Here is a 21222-nt window from a genome sequence, read left to right on the forward strand (position 1 = left end):
GAGAATGGCAAGGAGGCATGCTATCCTTTCCCAAATTTTGTGTAAGACCATTTGGAAAAAGGAGAAAACAGAATCATCAGTAACCTAGTCCCAGAGTGACACTTAAGGAAAATTGGAGCTTATCACGTAGGACTGTGCTTAGTCTAGGTGTGTCGGGTGAATAGAATCTAGACTGTGTCTTCAGTTCTTCTGGCCTCTTGTGCTCTGGGAAGATTGTGCCTGGTTTTCATTCTAAAGCTCCACATTTGGGGCGCCTGGGTGGCGCAGTCGGTTAAGCGTCCGACTTCAGCCAGGTCACGATCTCGCGGTCCGTGAGTTCGAGCCCCGCGTCAGGCTCTGGGCTGATGGCTCAGAGCCTGGAGCCTGTTTCCGATTCTGTGTCTCCCTCTCTCTCTGCCCCTCCCCCGTTCATGCGCTGTCTCTCTCCCAAAAAAATAAATAAACGTTAAAAAAAAAAAAAAAAAATAAAGCTCCACATTTGGCTTCATTTACCACATTAACCAAGGTGGTTTATACACAGTCCACCTGTTGTCCCTTATTCCATTTCTGTACTAACCTATTTTTTTTTGAGACGACAATTTAAGAATTTAAGTACCAGTGTATTCATAGATATATACTGATTTTTCTTTTAATATGCCAGGACCTGGATGAGACACATGAAATAAAGAGTGCGTGCGTGTGTGCGTGTGTGTGTGTGTGTGTGTGTGTGTGTGTGTGTGTGTGTGGTCTAGGCCTTGGGTGTAAAGAATAGAACTTTTCAACTCATCATAAGGATAACTGATGGTCATTTTACAATAGAGCTCTCCATGGAGTTTGCTGGGGCTGTCGTCAGGCATTCTACCTCAAGTTTGACTTCTACCAAATCTTGCTTTCTTTCCCTCCACAAGGATATTCCCTAATAAATATCCTGCAAATTCCATCTCAGGATCTGATTCTCAGAAAACTCACTCTAGAGCAACTGGTCACACAGGTCTATGAAGCTTACTTCTCTAAGGGGGGAAATAGGTCTTACAGTACCTTTGATTTTACACAAAGAGAAACTTGGGCTGAGACATGAGAGGAGGCTCCCCTCCATTAACAAAGCCTAAAGTAGTCAATCCATGTACTAACCTATTTTTTAAAACCATAGGGCCTTCTTGTCCTGCTCAGACTTCCTTGGAACTGCACAGTGCTGAGACATGTGTCACCCAATCTTCTCATATTTAAGAACGTCACAATGTCAGCTTCTCTTTGTCCCCAAACTGGGGATGTAGGTGGAATCCTCTCCCTGGCTCTGCATGACCAGTTTGAACTGCTGTCACCTGGGCTTTCTTTTACAAAGTAATATTTTAAAGGTAATTTTCAGTTTCAGAAGCAGCATAACATTGTTAGAGAAAATGCAGAAAACTAAAAATTACATTTACATATCAATCATTTAAATATCAAATTGAATAGAGTGGTTGCCTAAGAAGGGAAGGGAGAATATGATCCAGGCTGCTGTACAGGGGGCTCCAGCTCTATTAATTATGTTCCTAAGATGGATAGTATTTTTCACAGGTGTTATCATTTGTTTTATTTTTTTTAATGTCTCTAACATTGTGTAATACAATTGAAGCATCAATTATAAGTCATAGCATCCTAATAATGTCATGCCCTTTTTATTCATTTTTTTTTTTGCCTCAAAATCTTAAACCATTCACCTTTGTTTTTGTTTTAAGGCTAGAGGCTACAACAGATAATATAGGCAAGTAGTCTTACCTAATAGGTTAATTTTTTATAGTGCTTGTCTAATATTCTGTCAATAAACATTGATTAATAAACCAAAAGCAAAACTTTCTGCAAAAAAATAACTCTATATCTGTATTGAATTAAAATAAGCTTTTCCACTCTAATAATTGTGCTTTTATGACCCTCTCTGGAATGCTAGTTTGTAAAGGCTATATGGATCATCTAGTTTTCCAACACCAGAGGGCACCAAATTTCCTCTTGGAGCGAAACAATCAGCCATTTCTTTCCATCAAAGAATTTCATCTCCTGGGGTAGAGTATGGAATGGCATAAATTTTAGTTTCTTGTCAAATCAAAACAGTAGAGAATTTGTGCTTTGTGAGAAGGAGTTTACAGAATAATAGGAATGCTTTCTCTTTTTGCCATCAGCTAAGAACCTGTCACTGTTTGTAGTAAGCTGCTTCTTAGTGGTATTTATTATGTTTATTAGAGAGAGTAACACAGGCACTCTGCAATAATATTTAGGATAAAGTATTTTGAAGGAGCTATGGATACTCCATATATTTTGGTTTAAGTTTCAGGTGGCATGTCTAGTTTTCTGGAAATGTACATGGCCCTAAATGCAGGATAAAATCAGTGGCAAATGTTGTGCTTCAGTGTGGAAGGGGATGCTGGTTGAGGGAAGTGAAATGATATAAGCTAGTAGATGACAGTGAACTGTTTACACCTTAATGTTTGGCAGGGTTTTGTTAACTTGAATCTGATAAATCATCTTTCCCCTATTCTTGAATAAAAGAAAATTCAGAACAGGGCCATACTAGCCAGTGAGTTCTTTTGACTAAATTTTTTGGCCAGTTGAACATTTAAATCTATTTTGCAGTGTAAGTTAAATTACTTAAAATTACTGGATCTTTCTTTTTCCCTTGTATCTTCAGGCACAGCAATTAATCATCTATGTTGTCTAATCACTAACAATTACAAATGAGGCAATTTCCGCTGTCAAGCAGCAGCAGAATCCAGTAGGAAAAATAACAAGCATGTATTTTAAGGAAATCAGGGCTTGAGCTCCTTCTGTGTACTTTGATGGTGCATTAGTTTCCTAATGTTACTATAACAAATTTCCACATATTTAGTAACTTCCAACAACACTAATTTATTGTAGCTCTGGAGATTAAAAGTCTGAAATGGATCTCACTGGGCTAAAATCAAGGTGTTGGTGGGTTTTATTACCTTCTGGAGGCTCTAGAAGAGAAACTATTTTGTTTGTTTGCCTTTTCTAGCTTCTAGAGTCCACATTTCTTGGTTCATGCCTACCTTCCGTCTTCAAAGCCAACAGTGGCTGGTTAAGTCTCTCTTAAGATGCCATCTCTTTCCTTTTGACTCTTCTGTTGCCCTTTTCCCATTTAATGACTCTTTTAATTGACATTGGGCCCACCCAGTTAATTCAGGCTAAACTCCTTATTTTAAGGCCATCTGATGAGGAACTTTAATTCCATCTGAAGTCTGCCTTTTGCCATTTAACATAAGCACAGGATCCAGGGATTAGGCTATTGGCATCTTTGGTTGGAGGAGGAGATTATTCTGCCTACCACAGATGGTTTTAGTAGAGTTTATGAGTTAAGCCAATCTTGAGAGAAAAGTGGTAGCTGCTCATAGGTCTTGAAATTAGTCTTGAAATTAGTGTTTTCTCTGACCTTCCCTGGAGTTTTCCACATTACTCTCTTCTGTAGTTTTCTTGTGTTTCTGAAGATTAATGTGTTTTCGTGGCATAATTAATTAATACAGTATTAGACATTACTACCATAATTTGGCTAAAGTGATTATTAGTCCTTCAGGTCTTCCCTAAGTTGGGTGAAGGGTCATCAAGTTTAGATGGAGAAGCAGGATCAGAAAAAGTAAGAGGCGCAAGGCATTTTTAAAAAAGGTTGAGTGGCCCTGAACATGGAAAGCAGCTTGAGAGCAAGAGCTAGTTAGGTAAAAGGTATGGTACTGAAGACAGCATTGATCTACCTTACAGCATTGCCTGGAGCCAGGAACATCCAACAATAAACCAGATCTTCTTGACACATAAATAACACCCAAGTAGTAAGAGACTATAGCAATATCTCAGGCTACTAGAGTCCATTTCAGTCCATAGAAACATACCACAGGTGTATTGATGATAGAGACAACAGCTTTCCTGTAGGATGTCCATTTTAGTTTCTTGTACTTAGTAGCCTCCTAAGTACCCTAAAAGACCACTTTTCCTAATGTTTTTTATACTACTTTGAAACAACTAAGTGCCATGTGAAAAGAAAGACAGTCATGATTTCTTCTCAGATAGTGTAAATCAGAAGGAGACTCCACAAACGTGCTTATTTTGATAAGGAAGAGTAAGTTCTCTTTCAGTTAATTCATTAGTTATCTAGGTCTCTAATCATTATGCTAAATATAGAAGCTAGAACTTTGAGTTAGCCTTTAAACTAATTAGTAATAGTTTGGGGGAATAGTGCATGTTGTGATATGATCAAGAGTTTCGGCTTACTCAGAAGTGAATTGCTGAATTCTCTTCTTCTAGGAGGTTCTGAAGCATTCTCTGCAGTCCCTAACTTTCATGCAGTGCCATCATCTAGCCTAGAGTAAATGAATGTGTTTACTATTGGGGTTAAACTGAAAGAGGAAAGAAAGAAAACAATGTGCCAGCTCATCCAAGAGAGCAAAAAGCCTTTGTAGCCACTATAGGTATGTGTGAGCCAAAGAGTGCTAAGTGACTACTTTCAGTTTTAGAATATTTTTCTATTTCGCAATGCTTAGATTTTATCAAAGTTCAGGGCTGCATACTTTAGAAGGAAAAAGTCTTCGTACACATTTTGTACGGCACCTGGTAGGTGATTGTTGTCATACTGAATGCCAAAACTTTCCTTTCCACTAAGGAATAATAAATATGGAGAATATAATGGTTTCCTTTTCACAAGGATCCCAAAGCATAAACGTTTATACTTTTAGCTTTATTTAATGTTTTTATTTTTGAGAGACAGTGAGAGAGAGAGAGAGAGAGAGAGAGAGAATGAATGAATGAATGAATGAATGAATGAGCAGGGGAGGGGCAGAGAGAGGGAGACACAGAATCCAAAGCAGGCTCCAGGCTCTGAGTTGTCGGCACAGAGTCTGATGCAGGGCTTGAGCTCACAAACAGTAAGATCGTGACCTGAGCTGAAGTCGGACGTTTAAACAACTGAGCCACCCAGGTGCCTCTGTATTTTTAGCTTTTCATACAACTTGATCTCAGTAACATGTTTAGGGAAGAGAGAGAGATTTTAATCTCTCTAAATAGGTTTCTTTATGCCTGAAAGAATTACAGTATTGTGGTGGTCAGATGCTCTGGGCCAGCTGCATCAAAATCACTAGGGGAGCTTTTTATAATTCCTTCGACACTCTAGTGTCCTAAGTCTGGGACAGGTCCTAGACAGTTTTCTAAAAGCACCCTAGTTAATTCCAGTACACCGACTTGCTAACTCTTAGACACTTGTTCTAAAGTTGAAGTTCACACATCTCCCCTGATATCAGTAGACTACATCTATAAAAAGTCATAAAATCGATATTGGTGGGAAAAAAGCTAACAAACCTTCTTAAATGGTATGTCACATTTAAAGGATTGATTTCAAAGGTAATATTTTTACTTTGGAGTCAAACAATGGTAATGATAATGATAAAGCAGCAACAGTGAACGCTTACATAGCACTGTCTCTGTGCCAGGTACTGCTTCATTCCCTTTAGTTATATTATTCACTTAATCTTCATGGCAGCCCTCTGAGGTACTTACTTCATTATTGCCATTTTACCAGGAAAGGTTAGATATCTTGTGCAATGTCAGCCAGCTAGTAAGTGGTAGAGCTGGGATTCACACCCAGGCCTCGAGGCTTAGGAATCTGTGCTCTTAATCACTGTGTTCCATCCACTGCTCTCCATTTTATCTCATGATTCCTTTAGGCCTTGGAGCGCCATGTGCGCAAGGCAAAGTAGTGTAGTAGGGCGGTTTAAAACCATGGGCCTGTGGGCACCCTCTATAGCACTGGCTAGGTAATCACTTAGGTGAATGCCTTACCCTTTCTGAGCCTGGATTTTCTCATGCAAAAAATAAACTTTAAAATACGTTCTTTGTAATATATTGGTGAGACTAAATTTGGAAATATTTACCAAATATTGAACACATGCATTTTACTTAAGGAACACCCAATAATTGGTAGCGGTCATTATCATTATCATTATTGTATTTAGTTTTGAGGTATCAAACAGTCAAGAAGCCTAAAAAGTAAAATATTTTGGCTAACGTGACTGGAATTCATTGACTGGTTAGATTTTAGCAGTTTTAGAGCTCTATGGATAATCTAGGAAAGAGACCCAAAAAGTCTGTAGTTTGTTGTGCAGAGATAATCTAGATGGACCAATATAAAGCATCACTATTTTTAAAGACTTGTGTTTTCTATATTCAGCAAAGATGGTGTGTTGTAAAAGCTAAAAACAGAGATGTAAGCACCAGGACACAGGTGATTTATCCTTAGGCACTGTCTACTTCAGGGGATCACCGAAAAACCCTGGGGGGATTCAGTGGGCGTTCCACTATTATGTCTCCTGAGAAGATTTTGGTAACCAATGCTAAGGACTCCCAAGGAGCAGAGGATGTAACTGAGAAATATAGCCTTTGGGCATTTCTTGGTATCCTTGGTGATAAGCTGCATGATTTCCTTTATGTGAAGTCATCTTGCTCCAGAGCAGTAGGGAGGGGAAAAAAAAAAAACTGCCAGGACTTAACATCTTACTTAAAAGTTATTTTTCTGAATGCTGGTGCATCTGAGGAGTTAACACAGCATTGTCACACCACTACCTGTAGAAAGACCTAATGTCCTTAGGATTTCCCTTTGCTTTTATCCACCTTCTATACCTTTTATACCTTCTATATCTACTTTCTCTTGTAACTCCCAGGACTACTGTTTATTACAGCAATACGTAAGTTTCTTCTTATTTGGACTATTTCACTGGCCTCCCAGCTATTCTCTCTTCTTTTTCAATTTATATTAATTTGTTTGTAGCTCCATATTTGTTGCTTTTACTGTCATATTCCCAAACCTCTTTGACTCAGACTGCCTACAGCATAAATGAATATCGGGGGTGCCATTCCCTGCCTTTGCAGATCTACCATCAGTTGTATCTGACTTTCCGTCCATGTACCCTGTGTTCTAGCCAAGCTAGACTGCTTACTGTACTCTGAAATTTTCTCACCTCTTAGCTTTATTTTGTCGTTTTGCCTATTTAGACTGTCCTCCTGGAACCAGAGCATCCCTTTGAAATGCTAACATTCTCTTAAGGCACAATTAAAAGAACACTTTTTTTCCCCTCCTCAGTCTTTCTTAGTTATTTAGGCAGAAATGATTTTTCCTTTAGCTGGAACTCCCCAAATTTGTCTCTTTCCCTCTCTTATGTCCCAGGTTCCTGAAAGTCAGTGAAAAAAATGACTAAACTAAACTTCTTTGGGTCTTCCTTGTATAACATCTAAGACTGTGCTTTGCATACAGACACTCAATAAATAATTATTGAATGAATGGATTAATCTAAGAGCCATTTAGCGAATTCTTGTGAAAAGGAAATATACCAAAAACTTGACGTCATTTTGAGTAATTTCATCAATGCACCCAAATACTGTATATTTTGTGTTAGGTGACCTTCAAAAAGTTTTGAGACTTAAGAGCTTTCTTATATCCACACACTTTTTAATCCTGAACGTACACGAAATGATATAAAATTATTGTTACAGTAGTTTGTTGTATGTTATAAAAAGCCTTTTCTTATATTTTGATCTTGTATTTCAAGTTCCAACCTAAATATATGTTACTGAATTATTAACAGAGAAAACAGAAAGACTGTGTTTGCTAAATTCTGGGTTTTTTCCTTGTCTTTTTAAAATACATGAGCAAGTATTTAGAGTACATAAATACTACTTTTGGAGAAGTAGGAAATAATGTATTGCTTTGTATTTAACATTTATTATGTTCATTAAGACTACTTTACTAGTTCTCTCTTGCTATAATGCTGCCTTAAAACTCACTGACTTAAAATCACCTCTTTTTATTTGTCCCCAACTCTGTTGGCTCACAGTTTAGGCTAGGATCAGCTGGTCTCTACTGACACCAGTTTTGCCCATAGCATTTGGCACTTACCTTGGCCTAAAAGGACCAAGATGGCCTAATATGTATCAGGAGGTTGAAGGTTTTTGAGGTTTTCCTCTTTGTCCGTGTCATCTTTTATCCTTAAGGATTTTCATATGGCAGCATCGCCTTCCACGATGGCTAAAGTGAAAGCTGTAGACCACTTGAAATCTAGGCTTGGAAGTCACAGAATATCCCTTCTATATACTATCGGTCAAAGCAGATCATGAGGGTAGATCAGATTCATAGGAGGACAAACAGATTCTTCCTCTTGATAAGAGGAGCAAAAAAGTAATATTGAGAAGGAACATACGGCCATGAAAGCAGTTATTAGGGCCACCTTTGCGGACAATCTGTATTACATGTATTGTGCACTTCAGAATGTTGAAAGTTAATCCACAATTGTCTTTTGTTTCCTCCAGAAGACTCCCCTGAAAACTGGTTGCATCCTAAGTATGTACCCTCTGATGACTTTTGCCTTTTGGCTTACATGGATTTTTCTAGGGAGATTTTGAAATAGTACTTATATTCAACTCCCCTTCCCCAGAGTCCTATTAAATTAACCAGGAGTTGTCCTAGTCATTAGAATTTTTAAAGAGCTTTCTATGTCTATGTTATTTTAAAAATGTGCAGCCAGGATTTTGAGCCACTATCTTAGTGTTCACTGTATACTAATCATCATCTCATTTTTCTTTTAAAGTGGGCAGTGTCTGTCCTGGTAGGTCAGAAATTAGGTGAAACAATTGACAAAGAGCAGTTTGTTGACTTATTGATTTTCAAATTATGCTTCTAGTTTCAAGCGATGTGAAGTACTAAAATAGGAAATAAGACAGCCAACACAGATAATCTGTTTAAAGAAACTGGAAATGAAAGACATTTAAAAAATTGAGGAGCATTATAGTTGTAAATAGCACAGTGGGCCACGTTTCGCTTATGGGCTCTTGTATGCACTGTCCATGAACTGATAGACGAATTGCACGCAAGCCTCTGAGAGGAGACTTTAGATCTTCTCTCTCACCCAATATACATTGGGTGAAAGCACCAAAATCTCTGAAAGAAAACTAATAGCATTGGGAACTGAAAGAAAAAATGGTTCAGGAGCCCTAGTGAAGAGTGCAGAGTCACAGATGTTATCGCTGAAAAGGCTCACTGGAATTATGTAGTCTACCACTCCACCTGCCTGGTTCTTCTTCGCCACCACTAGAATTGAGACTGACTGTCCTAAATAATCTCCTTACATTCTAAATGAGTATCCTAGGCCCTTTCAGAAACCTTGTCATTCATTGTGGTTTGTATTGAGGGGAGGCAGCATAGCACACTGGAAAGAGAACCAAAAGTCCTAACAGACTGAGATTTGAATCCTGGCTCCACTGACAATTTAGCAGCGTGGTCGTACAAGTTCAAACACTTGTACGCGTGACCCTGTGTTTCTTTTATGTGTTTACAGTCTCATCCAGAAAAAGTAAAAAATTAGATGGGTAGATGCTACTAACATGTCTCTGTTTCCCCATTTGTTAATCAGCTAGTAAGGAGGTTTTTTTCCCATTTAATTAGAGATTAATAGCATGGTCACTGGCAGTACTATGATCTTAAGCTTTCTAACTTTAAGGTCTTATATGCCTTTCTAAATAGCAGTAACCCTTTGTCATTTTACTATAACTGTACAAGTACTTTTGTTTAAGTTATTCCTTTCAAATGTTATGTCATAATGATAAATGGGGAAAAAGCAGGGTATAAAAGTATGTTTGTAGATAATTTGATCATAATTATGAAAATTGTTGGAAGAAAACATACCAAAATGTCACCAAGTCTTTACAAAGATCTTTCTCTTTTTTTTCTTCCAAATATTTAAACAAAACATAGATTCGGGGCGCCTGGGTGGCTCAGTTGGTTAAGCGTCCAACTTCGACTCAGGTCGTGATCTCACGGTTCGTGGGTTCAAGCCCAACATCTGGCTCTGTGCTGATGGCTCAGAGCCTGGAGCCTGCTTTGGATTCTGTGTCTTCCTCTCTCTCTGCCCCTCCCCGATTCATGCTCCCTTGCTCTCTCTCTCTCAAAGATAAACAAACACTTAAAAAAATTTTAAAAAGTAAATTAATAAAATAAACATGGATTGCTTCTTTAACAAGAAATAAACAGTACACACACACCCTCCTTAATGTTCATATATATTTTGCCAAAAGTAGCCACACTTTGAAACAGGTTTATGCACTTATTTTGTGAAAGAGCTATTTAAAAAAAAAAAAAAAATTTTAACGTTTATTTATTTTTGAGACAGAGAGAGACAGAGCATGAACAGGGAAGGGGCAGAGAGAGAAGGAGACACAGAATCGGAAGCAGGCTCCAGGGTCTGAGCTGTCAGCCCAGAGCCCAACGCGGGGCTCGAACTCACAGACCCTGAGATCGTGACCTGAGCTGAAGTCGGACGCTTAACCGACTGAGCCACCCAGGCGCCCCTGAAAGAGCTATTTTTTAAAAAAAATTTTAACATTTATTTATTATTGAGAGACAGAGAGACACAAAGTGTGAGCAGGGGAGGGGGCAGAGAGAGGGGGAGACACAGAATCCAAAGCAGGCTCCAGGCTCTGAGCTGTCAACGCAGAGCCTGACACAGGGCTCAAATTCACAAACTGTGAGATCATGACCTGAGTCCAAGTTGGTCACCTAACCAAGTGAGCCACCCAGGCGCCCCGAGAAAGAGCTATTTTTATAGTGACTGAAGCCACGTACAATTCTGAAGTTTTCTAAGATAGACAACCCCAGAGTGGAAGTTCTTACCACTTTTCATGTATTTTCTATCTAAATTTATAGCTTCATTTAACCATTTGCCAAAACTAAAAACATGGGAATTTTTCATGATTCCATTTCCTTCATTACACATGTATTATTGGTTATCACACTCATAATTGGTTATTTAAGTTGATTCCTTCTTCCTTTAAACTTTTCCTTCTACTCCCACTGTGTGAGGCCCTGTTTCAAGCCCGTATTACCTTCTCCATGAATGATAGCTAAAACATACCTGGTCACGACATTCTCTTACCTAAAAATCTGTGAATCCTTGTTTATGAAGATAATGTCCAAACTCACTCACAGTTTGCTCCCACTCTACGGTTCTTTTTTCATCCTACTCATGCTTCAAAGCTCCTTTCAAATATGAACCTTTCATCAGTTTGCCCCAGCAAACTTAGCTGCTTCCCTACCTCCTAGGCTTTTTAAAAGCACCTCACTTATAACATGTAGCATGCTGTAAGATTTGCATACATGCTCAGACTAGACTGTGAGCCTTTAATGGGCAAGGCCTTTGTGCCTTTCATCTTGATGCTTATTAGTAGGTTCAACCATTGGATAGTCAGATACTAATTGTTTGGTGAATGTGATATAAAGTGGATATAAAAGTAGATATAAAATTTCCTCCTTCTCCTCTTCTTTCATGATTGCATCAGAATAGTTGGTTAAAGATCAGTCACAAATCTTAAATGTTCAAATAATGAAAAATAACAACTGAGAACAAGGGTAGTTGAGAGTATGCATATTGAAGTGGAGGGGAGAGTTTTCTTAAATGGAATATATTCTCTTAGTTCTATCACATAAAAAATTCCACCTTGTAAAGTTCTGTATTTCAAAACCAGTATTAAGACTTGGAACAGTACTGTACTTGTACTAATGGTAATAATTTTGCTTTTGACTAAATTCTGAAATTAGTGATTATAAGCTATGTGATTAAAAAGAGAAGAGTGTGAGGCAAGTCATGTAACAAGTATTTGGTAGTGCTGAGATACAAAAGAACTGTTAATATTTTAAAATAATCACAAAAAAAGTAATGTTTAATTTAACAGTATGATGCAGTTGAATAATGCTTTAACTATGACATATTAAAACTATTATTATTGACATAATCTACAAATGAGCAGTCAACATCTTTCCCAAACACTAGTCTATAAAAGTAGATTCTTATCTATAAATTCATTATCAATTTTTTTAATCCAGCCACCATTCCCCCCCACCCCCCCACCCCCTGCCCCTCCACACTCGCACACAGATTGACCCTTCCCAATGCACTTAGTGCCAGTAGGCTGACACTTAGCAGGGGTCCGTCTTTCATCTACTAACTGCTAGTATGTGTCCTCCTTTGCGTTGCTTCTATTTGGACTCAAAGAAGATGCTTATATATTACGTGTTTTTAAAGATACTTTCTTGTATCTGCATATCTTTATTTATGGATCAGCAATGTATATGTAAGAGTTTCTGACTGTTCCCATTTTTCTGATGTTCTGATTTTATAAAGTATTTTCTTTTTAGGTCACTGTGTGTCATGTAAATAATAATTTACTTTGTTCACATCTCATCAAATACATTTATTTTTATTGCTAAAGAAGCAAAAAACATACTGAAGAACAAGTACTCTTCCAAATTCTACTTTCACGTAATTCTTTTTTCATAGTTCCAGAATTTATTAAGATAAGTGCCATTATTAGGCTTGTTTCCATATTTTGTCATTTCCTCGGGAACGAGGGAACGAGTTTGTTCTTTCTTTCTTTTTTTTTTTTTTTCAACGTTTTTTTTTATTTATTTTTGGGACAGAGAGAGACAGAGCATGAACGGGGGAGGGGCAGAGAGAGAGGGAGACACAGAATCGGAAACAGGCTCCAGGCTCTGAGCCATGAGCCCAGAGCCTGACGCGGGGCTCGAACTCACGGACCGCGAGATCGTGACCTGGCTGATGTCGGACGCTTAACCGACTGCGCCACCCAGGCGCCCCGAGTTTGTTCTTTCTTAAAAGCAGCTAAGACTGTGTTGAAAGTAGCAAGGTGACTTTGATTGTGAAAGGTAACATTTGGATGACTGAATAATGTGAGCTTTTTGTTATTGCTGTTAAAATGGCAGTCAGTGCTTCTACTCATTAAAATAAAAATATTCAGTGATGTATAAAATTAAGACTGTCTCAGCAAGGTGAAGTTTGCATAAAAATTAATTGTTCAGAAAGGAAATCTTGAAAGCACTATTAAGGGGCAGCTAAAGGTTACAAAATTAAAGGCATCAAATATATATGTGTATTGTATGCATGTCTATGTAAACATACTTTTTATGCAAGTAGCAAATAGGGGCATTTTCTATGAAGTGTTTACCAGGTACTGTCCGTACAGCATAAAATTCTAACTACTATCAACTACTCACTTTTATAAAGAAAATCAGGTTCATCATAGGTTTTAGAGTATAGCTTTATTCTATTTTGCAACTAAATTAATTGTAATATTTGGAACAGTTGCAGATCTTTTGTTAGTTCCTAGAGGACCAAAATTAATACTCATCCTTTATACTGGTGGAATTTAATGGAAAAAGGTTAGAAAGTACTTGAAGAAAAGTGCATCCAATGAGTAGACTGTCATAGCTGGGGCTTATACCCCATGCCCCAAACCAGGGCATGGCAGAATCCATGTGAAGTGCCTGGCTGTCTAGACAGTCTCTTCAACAGGCGAGACTGGGTTGAAGGCCAGAAGTAACCCAACCTGGCATGTGATCCACTAACGACAAAGGTGCAGAAAAATAGTTACAAGGGGGTAGGGGTGGAACTTGGGGGAAAAAGCTGGGTTGCAGAGGAGTGAGTGAGGTTAAGGTCAGGGAAGGAACCAGAGTCCAACAGGAAGGACTCAGGTTTTAGTCCTAGGACTCCCTTTCCCAAGAAGATTGTGAAGAACAAGGCAACATCTAATATGTCCAACAAGTTCAGTAAGGATGCTGACAGATAGCAGTGGGAGGAAAATGGATCATGGCCCCACTTACAACTGGAGTACATGTAAGAGCCCAGCCTGTTGATTTAAGTGATTTTTTTTATTGTAGTCATAAATTAGTATGGCTCTTAGCTCAGGGCTTGAAGGTATTCTTGTATCCCACATGCATAAAAATGTCTAAAATAAAAAGAACAGTTTTTTTAATGCCTTGAGGATACATGATCACTGTCAGCATTGTTTTTCAGAACACTCCAAACTGTTTTGACCCACTAAATTGAGTTCTTGGCTCCCTAATGAGTCAAAACCCACAGTTTGAAAAACACTGCTTTTGAAGGTGATGGATAGTAACTTTGCCTCTTCATCTTGGAGCCTGTACTCCCTGTTCAAAATGAGACAGTTTGTGAGTGTTGAGAGCCCTCTGATTTGTCTACTGCTACTGCTGCTTTTCCTCAGCCTTGCACAGCAACCTTTCTCAGTAGAATCGTCACAAAGAACAAAGAAGAGAAAAATAAGCATAGTTGAAGCGAGGGATTCAGTTCAACACAGGTTTGTTGAGCGATCTCCTGCCATTTGTCAGGCACTATACTAGGCAGAGAGGATATGGGAACAAGTTATGCATGACCTTTTTCTTGAAGAACCTAGGTTAATGAAGGGAGAAGAATGGAAATAAAATAATGATGGGCATTTTATCGGCTGTATTGTGCGTACAGAGGAGAAAGTATAATCTGTTCAACCTGAAAAAATCTGAAAATATTTCACAGGAGATATGGCGCTTGAGCTGTCTAGTAAGATGAGTAGATATTAACTTATCTTGGAAGATGAAAGGTTTTTGCTGGTTATTGAAGATGGTAAAGAACAGTCTAGGCAGTAAGAGTAATTTAAAGAAAAGTACAGAGAAATGAATTAGCCTAGCTCTTTCTCTGAACCTCCATAGTTCAGTGTGACTAGAAAAAGACTGATAAGGTTGATGGTGGGAGGTTGGGGGGGATGGTGGGGATTCAATGACAGACTTCCAGGTGACGCTGAGGAGACCTTTCTGCAATAGGAGGCAGTGACAACAGTTTACATTTTAGTGGGATTACTCTTCAGGGTACATTGTGGAGACTGACACAAGTTGTCTGGAAACCAGGAGCTCAGAAAGAGGAATAGTCAAATAATCTGGTGAGGGCTTTAAATAAGACAGTATTGGTAGGGATGAGGAGAAATGTAAAAGAAATGGCAGAGAAAAAAAAAAAAACAAGGTAGAATTTAAGAAATATCCTACTGAAGACACATATTTCAGACTTGAATTATCCAAATGCATACTAATTGAGTATACTAGGAACTGAAAATTGATCATCCTTAGCAATCCATTCAAGCACCATATTACCAGGGTAATTGTCTCAGCCACACATTATTATAATTTTCTCTGAGTTTGATATTACTAATATGTTTGTATCATCTGATTTGTTCCTAGAAAGATTTAAGGCATACAAAATACATTTTTAAGTAAGGAAAGATAGAGAACGACAAGCACAAATAACTAAAATAACATGAAGCTGTGGGTGAAGTTAGTACATAAAATTGACCCAGCTGGTACAAAGAGGGAAATGATTAGGTACACAATACATAGTGTCCATGAAGTAAAAACTGCTTGGAAAACTAATATTTTTGGCACTGGTGCAAAATCATCTCCCTTAAGCGCCTCACAAAGAGAATATTTGAAGTGGTGAACCGTGTTCTCAGTAGCTCTCCTTGTAGTAAGTAGAAAAATAAATTTGGGAGAGATGTTTTATAATGAGGAACCAAGGTGCTATCAACATGTATAGCTCCCATCCACTCATTCACATAGTGTTTGAGTCCCTGCATTACGTCCGGTTATGTAGTAAACACTGGGAATACAACAGAGCACAGATCAGACATGCTCCCTGCCCTTGATGGAGCTCACAGTCGATTAGTAAAGGTAGTAAACAGGCATGTATTATATGGCATGAAGAATGCTATAATGAGGGAGGGTGGGGTGCCTGTTTACATATAGCAATGGAGTTTAGGGGTCCCAGCAGATCCCTGAGGAAGCGTTGTTGTCCTGAAGGATGCAGTGTTAACCAGTAGAGAAGAAAAAATGTTGTGAGCAGAAAGTGGCAGGGAGTTCAAGATTACACACTCTTGCTGATATTCTAGTTACCAATTAAACAAAAGTGTATGGGCTTTAATGTTTAATAGTCAGCCAAGCTGGAGGTAGGACCCCAGTACGATAATTAACTTTGATTAGTTTAAAATGTGATAAATAGTAATGGCGATGTGTGATCAAGTAATCTCATCTTTTAAGGTACCTTTCAATGTTTTCATCTATTCTCAGAATACATTCTCTACCAGTCCTTATTTTATAGAAGGGAAATTTAAGGCTCTCCTAGTATCAGAACAGTGTGCCTTGTTTCCATTTGTTCTAAAGACCATAACTATTTAAAGGGCAGATCTAGCGAGGCAGGCATATCTAAATGGCAGTTAACCAGAAACAGGCAACATGAAGCAGCACAGATGGTACTAGTTATATGGTGTTTACCTCATCATACTTTTCTGCCTTGGTTTACTGTTAACTGCTTTTCTCCTCCTTCCTTCTCCCATTCTTTTCTTAAGACCAGTTTGCGCTTAAACTTCCTACGTGGGTGCCTTTCGAGTATATGCATACCTTTTCTCTCTTAGGCTCTTTCTCCCTAATATCTATATAATAGCTATCAATTCATTTATATATTTCTCTGTAACTAGCTTTATGCAGATAAACGTAACTATTTGGTTTTTATTACAATACAGCAACAACGTGGGCTTATTGTTAAAGAGATAGCAAAAAAAATAGAAATCAACTGTGTTCACACTGGTAATAGCTGCTATTAACATATTTTAAGTTTTTGTTTTAATTCCAATTAGTTAACATACACTGTACCATTAGATCCTGATGTACAATGTAGTGATCTAACATTTCCATACAACAGCCAGTACTCACCACAGCAAGTGCACTCCTTAATCCTCATCACCTTTTCAACCCCGCCCCCCCCACCTCCTTCTGGTGACCATCAGTTTGTTCTCTATAGGTAAGAGTCTGTTGCTTGGTTTGCCTCTCTGTTTCTTTTTTTCTTTCCATTTGCTTGTTTTTTTGTTTTGTTTTGTTTTTAAATTCCACACAGGAGTGAAATCAAATGGTATTTGTCTTTCTCTGACTGGCTTATTTCGCTTAGAATCACACTCTCTAGCTCCATCCATGTCTTTGCAAATGGCAAGATTTTTATCTATATTTTTTATGGCTGAATAATATTCATATATATACTGAAATATTATGTATGTATAGCAAATCTTTTTTCCATCAGATCTAGGATTAGGGTTTCGTTTAGGGCTAGGATAAGGGTTAATTTTAGGATGAGGGCCAGGGTGAGGCTATATGCCTATTGTCCTGAAGTTCAGAGATCTCTCCAGAGGGTAAGTTTAGGGTTAGGCTTACAGTTAGGGTTAGAGAGTAGTCGTTAACAGTTAGGAGTTTGGGTACAATTAGGTTTAAAGCTAGGGTTGGAGTTATGATGAGGATATATGCCTCATATCCTGCAGTTCAGAGACGTCTCCAGAAGTTAGGTTTCAGTTTAGAATTAGAATTAGGGGTAGAGCTTAATTGAGGGTTTCTGGTTAGGGGTAGTGTTAGGTTTAGGCTCAGAGTTAAGATTAGGGTTAGGGTTAAGTGTTTATGTTTGGCATCCTGTACTTCAGAGACCTGCCAAGCGAATAAAACCTCAGATTTCTGTCGGGGTGAGAATAAACATAGTAAGTAGACAGTATCCTGTAGTAAAGAGGGGTTTTGGTGTCTAAATGCTCTTTAAATGGATACTCCATCAGTCTGTTTTGATCTCTGTTTTCACATCCATTTTCAGAAATACAACAAATACTTCCTTTTTTGTTAAGTATTTGTTTTAATTCCAGTTAGTTAATATACATTGTAATATTGGATTATGATGTACAGCATAGTGATATAACACTTCCATACAACACCCGGTGCTCATCACAGCAAGTGCATTCCTTAATCCCCATCACCTATTTACTATTTAACTCATTCTCCCCCCGCCCCCCATCCTGGTGACCATCAGTTTGTTTTCTATAGTTAAGAGTCTATTTCTTGGTTTGCCTCTCTGTTTTTTTTTTCTTTCCATTTGCTCTTTTCTTTTGATTTTTAAATTCCACATAGGAGTGAAATCTTATGGTATTTATCTTTTTCTGACTTACTTTACTTTGAATGATACTCTCTAGCTCCATCCATGTAGTTGCAAATGGCAAGATTTCAATCTGTTTTTTGTGGCTGAGTAACATTCTGTTGTATGTGTGTGTGTGTGTATATATATATATACATATACATGTACATACACACACTAGGATTAGGGTTTGGTTTATGGCTAGAAGAAGGTTTAGGGTTAGGACCAGGGTAAGGGTATGTGCCTATTATCCTTCAATCAAAGACCTCTCCAGAGGGATAAGCTGAGGATTATGGTTATGTAAGGAGTTTGTGGTTAGTGGTTAGGGTTAGGGTTTGTGTTAGGATTAGGGTTAGAGCCAGGGTTATGGTGAGTGTATATCCCTCATATCCTACTGCTGTTAACATTTATACATTTCCTATCACTTCACATTTTTGTACATTTTCTGTCACACCTTTGTACAAAATGAAGTTAAATTCATGTTATTTTTAAAACTGTTTTACTTTTGGTAATTATAACATATCTTTTCATGTTGGTACATATACTCTATAACGTTTTTTAAATAACTGAATAGTATTAAAATGTCAAAGCATATCAAAATATATTTCATTGTTGGGCAATATTTGAGCGTATTTAAATGACATACTTCTACCTCAAGTTACTCTGTGTGTCAAGAATTGTTTCCTTAGATTACATTGTAGAAGTAAAATGATGCCTCAGAATCTGCAGAATTTTGTGGTGCCTGGGTGGCTCAGTCAGTTAAGCATCTGACTCTTGATTTCAACTCAGGTCATTATCTCACAGTTTGTGAGGTCAAGCCCCACTTGGGACTCTCTCTATAGATAATCTCCCTCTTTCTCTCCCCCTCTACCTCTCCCCACTCCCCTGTTCGTGAGCATATTTTCTGTCTCTCAAAATTGTAAGGCTGTTGATACTTATCACTGAATTGCCTTGTGGAAAGATTGTCATATGCTGTCTAACTACATGAAGTATCTTATAGACTATGAACTGTTAAAACATTTTAAGTCTTCCCATTTGGTGAAGCAATGCCATTTTAAGATAATACTAGAAAGTAAAGCTAACTAGGGTTCAGTGATCAAAAATCATTAAAATGACATTCACAGAAATCAGAATTCTTGGAAGTATAAAAACTGTGTGGCATAAGCTTATTTATACAATGCCTATCCTATAAATGGTATTTCTAATTTTGTAGTATTCTGCATTTATTCCTCATTTACATATGAAACAACTGGAATACAAAGAGATTTAAAATGTGCTCAATGTCCTACTATTGCTATATGGTAAAGCTATGATTCCAAACCAAATCTGTCCAATTTCAGGGTCTGTGTCTCTTCAATAGATAAGTGCAGAGTAACTGCCTCACAGCATTGTTCAAGTGATTAAATGATACATGCCCTGTCCAGTCAAGGCCTTCAGTAGTTACTGTTGAAAAAGCGAAAATAACACATTTTTAGTAAGCCCCAGACAGTTGAGAGGGGTATAGAATACTAGGGATTGAGTTTGAAAGGCAAGTGTTGGGGCTCCTGGGTGGCTCATTTGGTTTAGCGTCTAACTCTGGATTTCAGCTCACGTTGTGACCTCACAGGTTCATGAGTTTGAGCCCAATGTAGGGCTCTGTTCTTGGGATTTTCTCTCTCTCACTCTTTCTGCCCCTCCCCTGCTCGTACTCTCTCTCTTTCTCTCTCTCAAAATAAATAAACTTTTTTTTAAACATCTTAAAAAAATTTTAAAGAAAGGCAAATGTTACCAGTTTTCTTTGGTTTTGCCCCCCACCCTTTTTTTTCCATCTCCCAAGTAACACCAAACAGTGTAAATTGCTGTTACAACCTTTGCATCCAGACATACTGATTTGAAGACTTTGGAAACACACTAAATCTAATTCACTAGACCCAAAAAACGGGAAAATTCACGGATCTCTTTCACTTGGTTTGCACAAAAATACCACTAAGAGTATAGATAGAATCCCTAGAGAAGCAAAAGTGGTCCTTGTGCAATTGGTGTTAAATGCTTTATGTATACCATAACATTAGTAGTATATTTAAATGGCAATAATGATGATGATAATTGTTAGATCTCCTGTGCCCTTCTGTGCTGGGTCCTGCTCTGATTTTTTTATAGGTACTGTCATTTCATTGGATCTGCCTTTGGGTCAGGCTAGTTGGTGTAGTATTGGTAATAGACATTGTGGGAACTGCAGTGGGTGGGAGCTGCTTGTTCAGTAAAGGTCAGTATTTGGCCCCAGGAAAAGGAATTGATGACTCTCTTTAGTTCATTCTCAATAGATTGAGGCCGTACTTTGTTCAGTACATCCTAGTTTTCCTAACAGTTCGTTTTTGAACAAACATCTATTTACCTAAATATTTTAAGCTTACATTTTTGGCTCCTGATGGTTCCATATGCTTGTTACACTTTAAGTATGTTAATTTATTCATACTTCAATTTATGTCTTTCAAATTTTAAAGACTAACCTCTAGTTCTAGTTTTTGGAGGTCAGAATAAGGTAATGGTGATAAGCATGGGATCTGGACCTGACTTTGGCTTTTAATCTTACCTTATCATCTATTGTTTAACCAGCTTCTCTGTGTGACTCCCTTTCTTTGCTAAAATGGGGTTATTAATACTACCCCTCTTATACAGTGGCTGTGAGGATTTCATGAGCTAATAAATGTGAAGCAGTTGGATCAAACACTTAAAGAAAAAAAGAAACAACAATAGGGGCATCTTGGTGACTCAGTTGGTTAAGCATCTGACTTCAGCTCAGGTCATGATTTCACAGTTGGTGAGTTCAAGCCCCGGGTCGGGTCCACACTGAGAATGTGGAACTTGCTTGGGATTCTCTCTTTCCCTCTTTCTCTCTCTCTCTCTCTCTCTCTCTCTGCTCCTCCCCCACTGTGTACATGCTTTCTCCCTCTCTCAAAATAAATAAACTTAAAAAAAACAACACATAAAGTTAGCTATAATAGCAATAGGTAACCAATATAATATAATCAGTATAATATAATAATGGAGAACCAATAATAATTCTTAATGATAAGTAGCTCCCAATATTCTTGCTTTAAGACTTTTTACTTTTTAAGTAAATGTTTGTTTTGATTGTCTGAGAGAAAGCATTTATAGGGAATTTGCCCTTAACCACGATCTTGAGCAATGTGATAATACTTCAGAAGGAGTCTAACCAAGAGAGGGACTCTTGAGGGAGGAAATGCCTAATTATACTCCTTCTCCCTAATATGAAAAAAAAAAGTAAAGTGATTAGAGTAATTAATTTGAGATAATGAAGTCTACTATTCACATTTAAATTATTTAATATATATGTGTTCTAAATTATGTTTTGAAATTTACATGTAGATGGTAAACTTAAGGGGCGCCTGGTGGC

General features: G+C 37.9%; 1 protein-coding gene across 2 annotated transcripts in view; it reads left to right on the plus strand.

Annotated features, from left to right (window-relative positions):
- Positions 1–21222, plus strand: part of RNF180 (ring finger protein 180) — a 205201-nt gene that overhangs the window by 62468 nt on the left and 121511 nt on the right. The window lies entirely within an intron of this gene.

Source organism: Lynx canadensis, chromosome A1 (assembly GCF_007474595.2).
Source record: "Lynx canadensis isolate LIC74 chromosome A1, mLynCan4.pri.v2, whole genome shotgun sequence".
NCBI lineage: Eukaryota > Metazoa > Chordata > Mammalia > Carnivora > Felidae > Lynx > Lynx canadensis.